Source organism: Scyliorhinus canicula, chromosome 13, assembly GCF_902713615.1.
Source record: "Scyliorhinus canicula chromosome 13, sScyCan1.1, whole genome shotgun sequence".
Lineage (NCBI taxonomy): Eukaryota > Metazoa > Chordata > Chondrichthyes > Carcharhiniformes > Scyliorhinidae > Scyliorhinus > Scyliorhinus canicula.
In genome coordinates, this window is record NC_052158.1 from 79,123,133 (window position 1) to 79,136,627 (window position 13,495).

General features: G+C 41.9%; 1 protein-coding gene across 2 annotated transcripts in view; it reads right to left on the reverse strand.

The window, feature by feature from the left end:
• The window catches only part of stag1a (stromal antigen 1a), a 247,279-nt gene that overhangs the window by 155,039 nt on the left and 78,745 nt on the right, over positions 1-13,495 (reverse strand). The gene's annotated exons all lie outside the window — the stretch shown is intronic.

Below are 13,495 nucleotides of genomic sequence, written 5' to 3' on the forward strand. Positions count from 1 at the left end.
CAGGAAAAGGGAGAAAAGAATGAAAGGGAAGTTTTATGATAGTGCAGAAGGTAAGAGAGATCAATGAATTGATGGTGTAATGCAAAAGAAGATGGTAATAGGAAAAGAAACAAAACCTGGGCCTATAGGTGTAAATAGGAAAAGCAGAATCATCACCAAAAAGCTACCATGCAAAAAAGAAAGGGAGCAGTGATTTTGATCTGAAATTCCTGAAAATGTTGAGTCTCGAAGGTTGAAAAATGCCAAATGAAAAGGTGAAGTGCTATTTCTTGAGCTGACACTGAAATTTGTTTTGCACTTGGCTTTTGTAGTGAGCTGAAGTCATGTCTGCTTATTTTAGTGAACATATCAAGGCACAATTCAAAATGAAGCCTAGTATTTTATTCCTGATCTTGCCAACATTCCCCTCCTTGACCAAAGCATCAGAAACAGGTTATGCCATTTATTTCACTGTTCTTTGTGGTACACATTGCTGGCAGAGAGTATCTACTGTACAGTATTTGACATTTTACTGGACATCAAATGTAATTCATCTTGTGTGAAGCACTTCAAAACATTCCAACATGTTAAAGCACTATATACAAAAACCCTCCTCTACCTTTTCCTACAGCTACTTCTCAATCCTGCTTTGTCTCTACCCATGTTTCAGACCATTTGTCTGCGAGCGTACTTTCAATCATTGTGCTATCTGTACACCTCTGCTGCTGTCAGATTGCATGTTTTCTTTCAAGACCTCCCTTCTTCGCTCTCCTCTTGTTCCTGTATAGAAACCAGAGAAAAGTTGTTGTACAGGAGGCCATTGGGCCCATCTTGTCCAGGCCAGCCCAAGGGCACCCAGGTGTCCCTTCTAATCCCATCTTCCTGCACCCGGTCCATAGCCCTGTGGCTTACAGCACTTAGGTGCAGATCCAGGTACTTTTTAAAAGAATTTAGAGTCTCTGACTCCACCACCAACTCGGGCTGCAAATTCCAGGCTCCCACTACCCTCTGCATAAAAAAGTTCTTCCTCATGCCCTCTCTCCACCTTCTGCCACTTATCTTGAATCTATGCCCTCTGGTTCTAGAATTCTCCACCAAGGGAAACAATTTTATCCTGCCAACTCTCTCTTCCCCTCATAATTTTGTACACCTCAGTTAAGTCACCCCTAAGCCTTATTTGTTCCAAGGATAATAACCAAAACCTAACCAATCTGTCCTTCTAGCTACACCTTTCTAGCCCTGGCAACATTCTTGTAAACCTCTTCTGAATTCTCTCCAAAGCAATTATGTCCATCCTGTAATGTGGTGGCCAGAATTGCACACAATACTCCAGCTGTGGCCTCACCAGTATTTTATACAATTCCAACATTATAACCATATTTTTATACTATATACGGCTGCCAATGAAGGAGAGCATTCTATATGCTTTCTTTACAACCTTGTCTACTTGAACTGCTCCCTTTAGGGACCTGTCAAGATCTTCCACTTCATCTACCCCTCTTTGTATATTCTCATTTATCGTGTACTCCCTATAACTCCCTAAATGTATGACCTCACACTTCTCTATGTTGAATTCCATCTGCCACTTTATCGTCCACTCAACCAACCGATCCATATAATTCTGGAGATTATAGCTATCCTCTACACTGTCTACCACTTGACCACCCTTTGGGTCGTCGGAAATTTCCCAATTGTGCCCCCCACGATCACATCAAAATCGTTAAAATATTCCACAAACAGTAAGGTCAAACATCGAACCCTGTGGAACAATTTGAAACAACGTTCCATTTTCAAGGGCAGCCCTCGACTATTTACCCGTTGTTTCCTGAAATGACGCCAACTTTTTATCCAGTTTGCCACATTGCCATTGGCTTTTACTTTTTTAACCTATCGGACATATCTAATATCTCCGTATGACACTTGTACATTCACCTTTATCGTTATTCCATACCTTTACTAAAGACAACTAACATAAGCGATGAACTTCTGATACAACATGTATAAGTGAAACCAGAGTTTGAGACAAAGCTGTGGGGAAAATGAGTTGTAAGTGTGAAGGCCTTAAATTAGTAAGTGGAATGTAGTGGTGAGATAGTGGGATCCTGGGTGAATGTTTAGGTTGCCTTGAGTTGCAACATAGGACAGGACTGGGACTCTCAATATTCAATGGGTGACAGTTGGAAGATTGCTATTTGGCACTTCCTGAGGCAGGAACTACAGAATCTGTGTGTTCTGGCGGTGCTGGTGAAGGCAGTTCTAGGACTACTGAACAACAGAAGGATGGAACTTGAGATCACCCCAAATGGGCAGAAATCAACTAGGACTGGAATGCAGACTGGAAATGAATAGAAATACAAGGCGCAGGAGGCCTTGGCAAACGTCTGAGGGAGATGGTGGTGTGTGCAGGGGAGATGACTGTGGGTGGGAAGTAAGTGGAGAGAGATGTGGTAGTTGAAGGCTTTAGGCCTTCATCACAGTCCTCCCTACCCAATCCTACCTCACCACCCAAACCCACCCAATAAAGCAGATTTTAAAACAACAGGTTGTACAAATGTCATTAATTTATTCACATAGTTAATTGCTGCAGCAGATCGCTAATACTTGCAAGTGGTATTTTAAAAAGAAATCGGGTTTAAAAACGGCAATCTCCGATTGTCATTGGCCAGAAACTAATATAACTCACACTCAGAAGTTGGAAACAATTGTCAGAAATGCTCATACACGGACAGCAGGGTGGTGCAGTGGGTTAGCACTGCGGCCTCACGGCACTGAGGTCCCAGGTTCGATCCCGGCTCTGGGTCACTGTCCGTGTGGAGTTTGCTCAATCTCCCCGTGTCTCCGTGGGTTCCGCTCCCACAACCCAAAAATGTGCAAGCTAGGTGGATTGGCCACTCTAAATTGCCACTTAATTGGAAAAATGATTGGGTACACTAAAAAAATTTTTAAAAATAAGAAATGCTCATACAAATATGGGACCTTAACAGAACTCCACACATCCCCCACCCCCAAGAAGAGACTGGGTCTGAGCAGAGGAAAGTTGCTACAAAAATTCCTAAGATAAAACATGCTGGAAAGTTAAGTTTTATAATTTCTCTGAAAACATTTATTTCTTGAGTGACAAATTTAACCTTTTACACCTTTACGATGTTGTGGCTCAGAAAGCAACAAAAGTGCCCAAAGAAAATGAAGTAAAATTGTTTAAGAGTGCTGATTGGTAGTCTTTTCTACATTGCCAATAAAATAATTTATTTTCGGATTGACTAAATGTAAATCGACCAGACTGGCTAACTTGACAGATATTAGGTTATTTGAGCCAATGACAATTTTTTGACCTGCAGAATGATGCCTCTGAAGTTTGCAGTACAGATGCAATGGCAACAAAGAATTTTATTTTAAACAGTAGTCGTGACAAAAATAAATGTAATAAATAAAATAGGAAAATGGCTTCCAAATATTTTATTGAAATCAGAACATGGCTGCAGCATACTTTAACAAGAGATGAGTGGACATTCTGTTTTTTCCAATAAACAATTATCACAATTGAGGTTAATTATTAAACTGGGGATATGCTAATTCAGTGCCACAAAGAATAAAGGACATGGTTCAGTTCATAAAAGACCTTCTTCTACTTGTGGAAACTTCCAAACCATGGATGTGGGAAAACGAAGTTAGATAAACATGAACAGTGGCTGCATAATTCACAGTTAACAAGATTTATTTTTTTCCCAGGACACAATTTCTACGGGAGCAAGTATACTTATTGACATTGCTCTTTTCATATATCATGTATGCTCAGCTTCCTGGGTAACAAAAGTCACAGGATGGTTGAGCGTTTGTTGGAATGAGTAAATTGAGAAATTCCACACTCGAAAACATAGCTTACAAAGGAAACCCATGATGTTTACGCTTTGTTTGGAATATCTGTAACCCTCATGATTCTATGTCAAGTTCAACATACGTCACCACTTTGTACACATAGATCAAGGAACACTACTTCATATTCTTCAATGTAGCTCTGGGGAATGCTGCATGATTAGAGTACTGTCTTTTGGATGAGCTAATAAAGTAAGCCCTCCGTCCACCCACCCAGATAGAAATCGTACTGCACAGAAGGTGGACATTCGGCCCATCACGTCTGCAGCGACCTTCTGAAAGATGGCCCTACTTAGGCCCACTCCCCTGCCCTATCTCCACCTAATCAGCACATCTTTGGACACGAAGGGGCAATTTTAGCATGGCCATTCCACATAACCTGCACATCTTTGGATGCAAACATAAAATATCCTATGTCTCTGCTCAAAGAGAAGGAGAGTTCACCAGGTATCCTGGACAATATTTATCCCTAAGCTAACAACCACAAAATAAAATTATTTTGGTGTTTATTTTGTTACAGTTAGTGGAACCTTGCTACTTGCAAATTGACTGTTCTGTTTCCCCTACATTAGAGCAGTGACTATTTGAAATTATTAACTGCGAAGTGCTTTGGAATATCCTGAGGTAATGAAAGGTGCTATATATTTGTTCTTTTCCACACCTTTTGCTGTACATTGCAATGGTTTTAAATCAGCTTTTTGCTATCCTTCCTTACTGATATTTTATGGTCTTGTTTAGGCACTGTCAAATTCACTAAATTGAGTAATTTGTGTTGGCATATTTAAATTCTAGAGAGCTTGGACATAAAAGCAGAGTCTATTGCCATTTCACACATGGTGCTGCTCACAGAATACAGTTGTCCAAACAAACATTGAACAGAATACGGCGTTGGTTACAATTAGAGGCAATGTTTATCAATTTAAATTACTTCATGGGCATTACGTCTTATATGAATTTACACTGCCCTTCAGGGACAGGCACAAAATTAAAAAGGCTTTCACATTCAAATATCTTAAACAACTTGCATTTATGTACTGTCTTTTACAGAGAAAAATATTCCAAAGAGCTTCACAGGAGTATTATTGCACAAAATTTGACACCGAGACTCCCAAAAAGATATCTGGACAAGTGACAAAGGCTTGGTCAAAGAGATAGATTTTAAAGAGCCTCTTCAGAGAGAAGGATAAGCAAAGGCAGACGCTTAGGCAGAGAATTTCAGAACTTAGAAGCAAAGCAACTGAAGGCATGGCTATTCGAGCAACAATGGCAATCAACAGTGCACAACATGTTAGAATTGGGGGAGATAGGCAGCACAGTGGCGCAGTGGTTAGCACTGCTGTCTCACGCCACCGAGGACCCAGCCTCGCTCCCAGTCCCGGGTCACGGTCTGTGTGGAATTTGTACTTTCTCCCTGTATCTGCGTGGGTCTCACCCCTATAGCCCAAAAAGATGTGCAGGGAAGGCAAATTGGTCATGCTAAATTGCCCCTTAATGGGATAAAAAAAATAATTGGTTACTCTAAATTTAAAAAAGTATATATTTTTTAAAGAATTGGAGGGATGCAGAGATCCGAAAGTTCAAAGCTTTTTTCAGACAGAGAGCCAATGCAGACCAGCAAGCACAGGGGATAATGATGAACAGGACTTGGTGAGTTTTAGGATATGGGCAGCAGAGTTTAGGATTAGCTGAAGATAGCATTAGAATTATTGAGGCTAGAGATAATAAAGCTTTAGATGAGGGTTCCATCAGTAATTAAGCGGTCTTGGTGATGGAGAGGCTATGGGGTCAGAAGCTCAGCTCTGGATATGGGGTACCAAAGTTGCAAATAATCTGGTTCAGTGACAGTGGTTAGGGAGTGGTATGGAATCGGCACCTAAGGAACAGATTTTGTGGCCAGCTAGCATGGAAACCAGGAAGGGAAGCTGGATGGTCAGATGTTGGTGTGAATAGGGTTGATGGGGCAGATCTTGCTGAAACAATGAACTTGAGAGGTCATATGGGAAGATAGGAGAGAAACTAGAAAAAGTTGAGAGTTCACAACTGGTTGAAATGCAGTGACCTTCAATTAAGTAAATACAAATAACATTCTGCCAACAACATTTTAAAAAATAAATTTAGAGTACTCAATTAATTTTTTCCATTTGGGGGCAATTTAGCGTGGCCAATTCACCTATACTGCACATCTTTGGGTTGTGGGGGCGAAACCCGCGCAAACACGGGGAGAATGTGCAAACTCCACACGGACAGTGACCCAGAGCTGGGATCGAACCTGGGACCTCGGCGCCGTGAGGCAGCAGGGCTAACCCACTGCGCCACTGTGCTGTCCTTTGCCAACAACATTTGATGGAAAACAATGTTAGCGATGTTAAGGTGGGATCAGAAGTGTCGACCAAAGAACACTAGGGAAATGCTTGGTCTCTTGTCAAATAGTGCCATCAGTTATTCAATTACCAACTGAATGACCAGAACAGATGAACATGACCATGGTCTATTGTTCCCTTTGCAGAACACCAAAACTATACTTGCGACCAAAGACTCGCAATTCAGTGCATTGACCCATCATCATTGGAGCAGGCCATTCACTCTCTGAGCCTACTCCATCATTCAATTAGATCACGGCTGATCTACCCCAACTTTCCTGTGCTATCTCCATGTCGTTTGATGTCATTAGTCTCCATAAATCTACCAATTTCTGCTTTGAACACGCTGAATGATTGCGCTTCCAAAGTCCTCTGAGGTGGAGAATTCAAAAGATTCACCTCTGTCTGAGTGAAGAAATTTATCTTCATCTGAGTCTTAAAATATCTACCCCTTATCCTGAGATTATGACACCTGGTTTTAGACTTGCCACCCAGGGGAAACATCCTATCCACATTCACCCTGTCACATTGTGGAATAATTTTGTTAGTTTCAGGGAATATAGACTCATTCTCCCCAATCTCTTCTCATAAAATCCCACAATCCCAAGAAATCAATCTGGTAAGCCTTTGCTGCAATACCTCTATGGCAAGTATATTCCTCCTTAGATAAGGGGACCAAACTGTACACAACACTACAGGTGTCTCACCAAGGCACTGTACAACTGCAGCATGACATCTTTACCCCACTACTCAAATCCCCTGCAATGACCCTATTTGCCTTGCTTTTTAAAATTTAAATAAATTTTATAATTTCCCCCCCCCCGATTAAGGGGCAATTTAGCGTGGCCAATCCACCTACCCTGCACATCTTTGGGTTGTAGGGGTGAGATCCACATAGTCACAGGGAGAATGTGCAACATCCACACTGTCATGACCTGGGGCCAGGATCAAACCTGGGTCCACAGCGCAGTGAGGCAGCAGTGCTAACCACTTTGCCACCCCCTTTTTTCCCTTCCTTATTGCTTGCTGCACTGCATGCTAATATTTGGAGACTCAAGAACAAGGATATCCAGGTCCTTTTGGACACTCACATTTTCCAACCTCTCACAATTTAGGAAATTATTGATTTTCTGTTTCTTCTACCAAAGTGAATAATTTCACACTTCTTCACATTATATTCCATCTGTCACATTCATTCCAAGTCCTTGTTAAGCCTCCTTTCATCTTCCTCACAATTTAGGTTCCCCACCCAGTTTGTTGTCATTGGCAAATTTTGAAATATTATAATTGGTCTCCACTTCCAAATCATTTATATAAATTGTGAACAGCTGTGGACCTAGTACTGATTCCTTGCAGTACCGAACTACTAATAGCCTGACATCCTGAGAATGATCCATTTATTCCTACTCTCTGCCTTCTGTCTGTTAACCAATTCGCAGTCCATACTGTTATATTTCCCCCAATCCCATGTGCTCTTACTTTATTTACTAACCTCCTGTGTGGAACATTATCAAAGGCCTTCTGATCAGCATACCCACTAGTTTTCCTTTATCAATGCTACAAATAATCATAGATCATAGAATTTACAGTGCAGAAGGAGGCCATTCGGCCCATCGGGTCTGCACCGGCTCCTGGAAAGAGCACCCTACCCAAGGTTAACACCTCCACCCTATCCCCATAACCCAGTAACCCCACCCAACACCAAGGGCAATTTTGGACACTAAGGGCAATTTTGGACACCAAGGGCAATTTATCATGTCCAATCCACCTAATAATATCCTCAAAGAATTCCCAAATAGCTTGTCAAAAATTATTTCTCTTTCATAAATCCATGTTGACTCTGTCCAATTTTCCCAATAATTTTTAAGTGTCCAGTTAATCCCATCCTTTATAATAAATTCTCACATTTTCCCTACTGATGTCAAACTAACAGGCAGTTCCCAATTCTCCCTTTTCCTCCCTCCTTAAATAATGGGGTTACATTTGCTACTTTCCAGTCCACATGAACTTTTCCAGATTTCATAGAATTTTGAAAGACAACCATTAATGTATCCACTGTCTCTCTTGTCACGCCTTCAACACTCTGGGATGAAGCTAATCTGGTCTAGGGGATTTATCAACCTTCGATCCAGTAACTTTTCAAGTACTACCTATTTGCTAATATTAATTTCTTCTAGTTCCTTAGTTTCCATGAAGGCAGATGCTGAGTAACTACTTAGTTTCTTCTCCACTCTAATTCTGCTGTCCCCTCTTGTCTCATATTTGCCCTAATTAATCTATTACTTCTCACATGCCCAAAGAAGCTTTTACAGTCCACCTTCATGTTCTTTGCTAGCTTGCATTCATATTCTCTTTGCTGGGTTCTAAATCGTTCCCAATCTGCAGGTTTACCATGTTTTCTGGCATCCTTATAAGACACTTCTTTTGATCTCATACAATCTTTAACTTCTTTTGTTAACCATGATTAATTTACCTTTCTGTTTAAGTATTTGTGCCTTAAGAGAAATGTATATCTATTGCAGACCGTGGAGTATTTCTATATATATTAGCCATTGCCAGTTTACTGTCCAATCTTTTAGTGTCTTTTCTCAATCTACGATAGCCAACTTGTCCCTCATACCTTCCTAATTTTCTTTCTTCAGATTTAAGACTGCAGATTCCGAATGAACTATATCACATTCAAATTTAATATAAAATGCTATATTATGGTCACTATTTCGCAAAGGCTCCTTCACAACAAGGTTATTAATTAGCCCTTTCTCATTACACAAAAACAGCATGATCCCTACTTGGCTCCTCAAAAACTACTCCAGAAACTCACCATATGTAGACTCCAGGAACTCTTCCTCCACAGTATTAGTGCTGATTTTGTTAACCCAATCTGTGTAGAGTGAAGTCGCCCATTATTAATATATTGCCAATATTACATCTACCTCTAATTTCCTGATTTATACCATGTCCAATATTAACCCTACAGTTTGGTGGCTGGTAAACAACTCCCAACAACGTTTGCTGCCCCTTGCTGTTTCTTAGCTCCACCCAAACTCATTCTATTTTGACCCTTCAGTCTAAGATCCTCTCTTACTGATCTCAATAAACTGATCTCAACCATTATTAAATGTTACCCCACCTCCTTACCCTTTTTGCCTATCCCTCTTAAATACTGAACATCTTTGCAGGTTTCCAATCTTGATCACTATGTCTCTGTAATGGTAATCAATTCATACCCATTTAGCTAAATTTGTGCTTTTGAATTAGCAACATTTTTGCAAATGGTATGTGCACTCAGATAGCATGCCTTTCCTTCTGTCTTTTTGACATTATTTTCTATTCCGATCTTATTTGATGCATCTCTTTGCTTCGATTGTCTCCAATTTTTGCTTTCTACTTCCTTTTACCAGTTCTGCTTCCCTTGAAATCAGAGGTCTCTCTCAGGTTCCCAGGTCCCTGCCAATTTCGTTTAAACTTTCCCTGACAAATCTCTCTGGGGACAGACGTCTCAGTACAGCTAAGATAAAACCTGCTCATTTTGTACAGGTCTCACCTGCCCAAGAACCAGTCCAAATGCCCCAAAAGCCAGGTGTTCAATCACTCGATTCAATCACTCAATTCTCCTCTTTCTATACTCACTGGTAATGGGGACTGGATGTAATCCTGAGATGACCTATTTAGAAGTCTAACTTTTCAAGCTCCTACTTAGCTCTCTGAAATCTGCTTTCAGGACCTCGTCCACTTTCCTGTGACCTCTGCTTTTCACCCTTCACCACGAAAATAGCCTGCAGCTGCTCTGTGACATCCTTGACCCTGGCATGAAGAAGCAACATACCATCCTGAAATTACATCTACAGCCATAGAAATGTTTGCCTGTTCCTTTAACTAATGACCAACTATCTGCTGTCGAGTGCCCCAGCAGCCCATAACACACCCATACCCACTACAGCTTCCAAAGTCAGACCGGCCTTCCTGAAAGTGAACCCTCAGAAGGCAACAGGTCCAGGCGGGATCCTTGGTTCTGCACTCAGAGCCTCCGCATACCATTTGGCAGATGTGTTGGCGGACATCTTTAACCTGTCCCTACTCCACCTGCTTCAAGAAGACCACCATCATACCGGTGCCAAAGAAAAACCAGGCAACGTGCCTCAATGACTGCCGTCCGGTGGCCCTGACTTCAGTCGTAATGAAGTGCTTCGAGAAGTTGGTCATGAAGCGTATCACCGTCATACTCCCAAAATGCCTTGATCCACTGCAATTCGCATACCGCCGCAACCGGTCCACAGCAGATGCCATCTCCCTGGTCCTACACTCATGCCTAGAGCATCTCGACAAGAAGGACTCCTACATCAGAGTCCTCAACACCATAATCCCAGCCAAACTCATATCAAAGCTCCAAAACCTAGGACTTGGCTCTCCACTCAGCAACTGGATCCTCGACTTTCTAACCCACAGGCCACAATCAGTAAGAATAAACAACACCTCCTCCACAATAGTGCTCAATACCGGGGCCCCACGAGGCTGCGTACTTAGCCCCCATTATACTCCCTGTACACACACGACTGCGTGGCAAAATTTGGTTTCAACTCCATCTACAAGTTTGCTGACGATAAGACCATAGTGGGCCGGATCTCAAATAATGACGAGTCAGAACACAGGAGGGAGATTGAGAACCTAGTGGAGTGGTATAGCGACAACAATCTATCCCTCAATGCCAGCAAAACTAAAGAGCTGGTCATTGACTTCAGAAAGCAAAGTACTGTACACACCACTGTCAGCATCAACATGGCCACGGTGGAGATGGTTAGCAGTTTCAGATTCCTAGGGGGTACACATCTCAAATATCTGTCCTGGTCCACCCAAGTCGACGCTACCACCAAGAAAGCACAACAGCACCTATATTTCCTCAGGAAGTTAAAGTAATTCGGCATGTCCACATTAACTCTTATGAACTTTTACAGATGCACTATAGAAAGCATCCTATCTGGCTACATCAAAGCCTGGTAAGACAACTGCTCCGCCCAAGACCACAAGAAACTTCAGAGAGTCGTGAACACAGCCCAGTCCATCCCACGAACCTGCCTCCCATCCATCGACTCAATCTACACCTCCCGCTGCCTGGGGAAAGCGGGCAGCATAATCAAAGACCCCTCCCACCCACCCTACTCACTCTTCGAACTTCTCCAATCGGGCAGGAGATACAAAAGTCTGAGAACACGCACGATCAGACTATTCTCCACTGTTACCAGACTCCGAAACAACCATCTTATGGGCTGACCTGATTAACACTACACCCCTGTTTGCGTCACCCGATGCCGGTGTTATCTAGTTACATTGCGTACCTTGTGTTGCCCCATTTGTATTTTCTTCTATTTCCTTTTCTTTTCATGTACTTAATGATCTGCTGAGCTGCTCGCAGAAAAATACTTTCACTGTACCTTGGTAAACGTGACAATAAACAAATCCATCCACTCCCTTATCATTACTACTCTTCCCTTTCTCTCAGCCTGTACAGCTGAGTGGCCCATGGAGCCACAACTTGGTTTGACTGCACTCTTCTGAAGAGCCAATGCCCTCGCTAGTATCTAAAACAGAAAACTGATGATTATCAAGCGGGACCTCAGGGAACTCCTTGGTTCTCTTGGACTGGACCATGAAGACCAGACTCAGTTTCTTGCTTGTACTGAATTTGGTTGACATTAGCAAATTCAGTATAAGAAATTGAGTCTGGTCAGCATGGTTTAGTTCAACACTGAAACAGCCAACTAAACCATTAGTCTAAGTTTCCATTTCCCCAAGAGAGGCATCAATCTTTACAACTTTCTCAATTTACTTTACTGAGTTTACAAATGATGCAGGAGTAATGGCACAACATTATATTGATGAATGCGACTCTCTCTCAGAATCTGGTACTTTTGACAACATGAAAGTCGCACAAAGTTTCTTCTGGTATGTAATTGGCAAGTCGAAGGTTCCTCTAAAAGCTAACATATGCTCCAGAAAGACTCCGATTCACAGAAAATTGTTAAATTTTCATCTTCATCTTTGCACATATATCATTCATTAGTCTTAAAGGCTGCTAACTTATCTGCCTCAACCACCTTACTTGGCAGTGCATTCCAGGCTACTACCATACTGTGTAAAAAGACTTCCCCCACACATCTACACTTAACCTTTCCCCCCCCTCACCTTGAACTTGTGCCTCCTTGTAATCGTCATTTCTGCCCTGGGAAAAAGCCTCAACTGTTCACCCTATCCATACTCCTAATAATTTTATAAAAACTTCTATCAGGTCGCCCCTCAGCCTTCGTCTCTCTAGGCAGAACAATCCCAGTTCATTCAATCTCTCCGCATAGCTAATATCCTCCATGCCAGGCAACATCCTGGTAAAACTCTTTTTGTACTCTCTCCAAAGCCACCACGTCCTTCTGGTAGTGCGGTGACCAGAATTGGACACAGTATTCCAAATGTGGCCTAACCAACGTTCTATACAATTGTAACATCGTTTTCGAGCTTTTATACTCAATACCCCGTCCTCTGAAGGCAAACATGCCATATGCTTTCTTCATCACCATTTCCACCTGTGCTGCCACTTTTAAGGATCTGTGGACCTGCACGCCCAGATCTCTGTGTGTCTCTATGCTCCTGATGGTTTTGCCATTTATTTTATAGTTCCCATCTGAATTGGACCTACCAAAATCCATCACCTCGCATTTGTCCGGGTTAAATTCCATCTACAATTTCTCTGCCCAATTTTGTAGCCTATCTATTCCTATAGTAATCTCTGACAATCTTCATCACTATCCGCAACTCCTGCAATCTTAGTATCATCCACAAGCTTGCTAATCAGTTCACGACACTGTTCTTTTGGATGACTCTAATTGCTTTGCTTTGAGTATATGGGGCACAATTTCAAAGTTTACAGATGACATGAAACTCAGAAACAAAATAAGCACTAAAATGGATAGTAGCAAAGGACAAAGACCTATAAAATGAGCTGACACACGACAGATGAGGTTTAATGTAGAGGAATATGAAATGATATATTTTGGTAGGTAGGTCAAAGAGAGGCAATATGATCTAAATGGCACAACCTTTGCAGGAAAGGCAGACACAGAGGCGCCTGGGAATGTATGCAGACATAGAATCACAATATTGTTACAGCACAGAAGGAGACCACTCCACTCGTTGCATCTGCACCAGCTCTCCGAATGAGTCATTCCCTTAGTGCCATTCTCCCATCGCCTGCACATTCTTCCTTTTCATAAACAGTCGAATTTTGTTTTGAATGC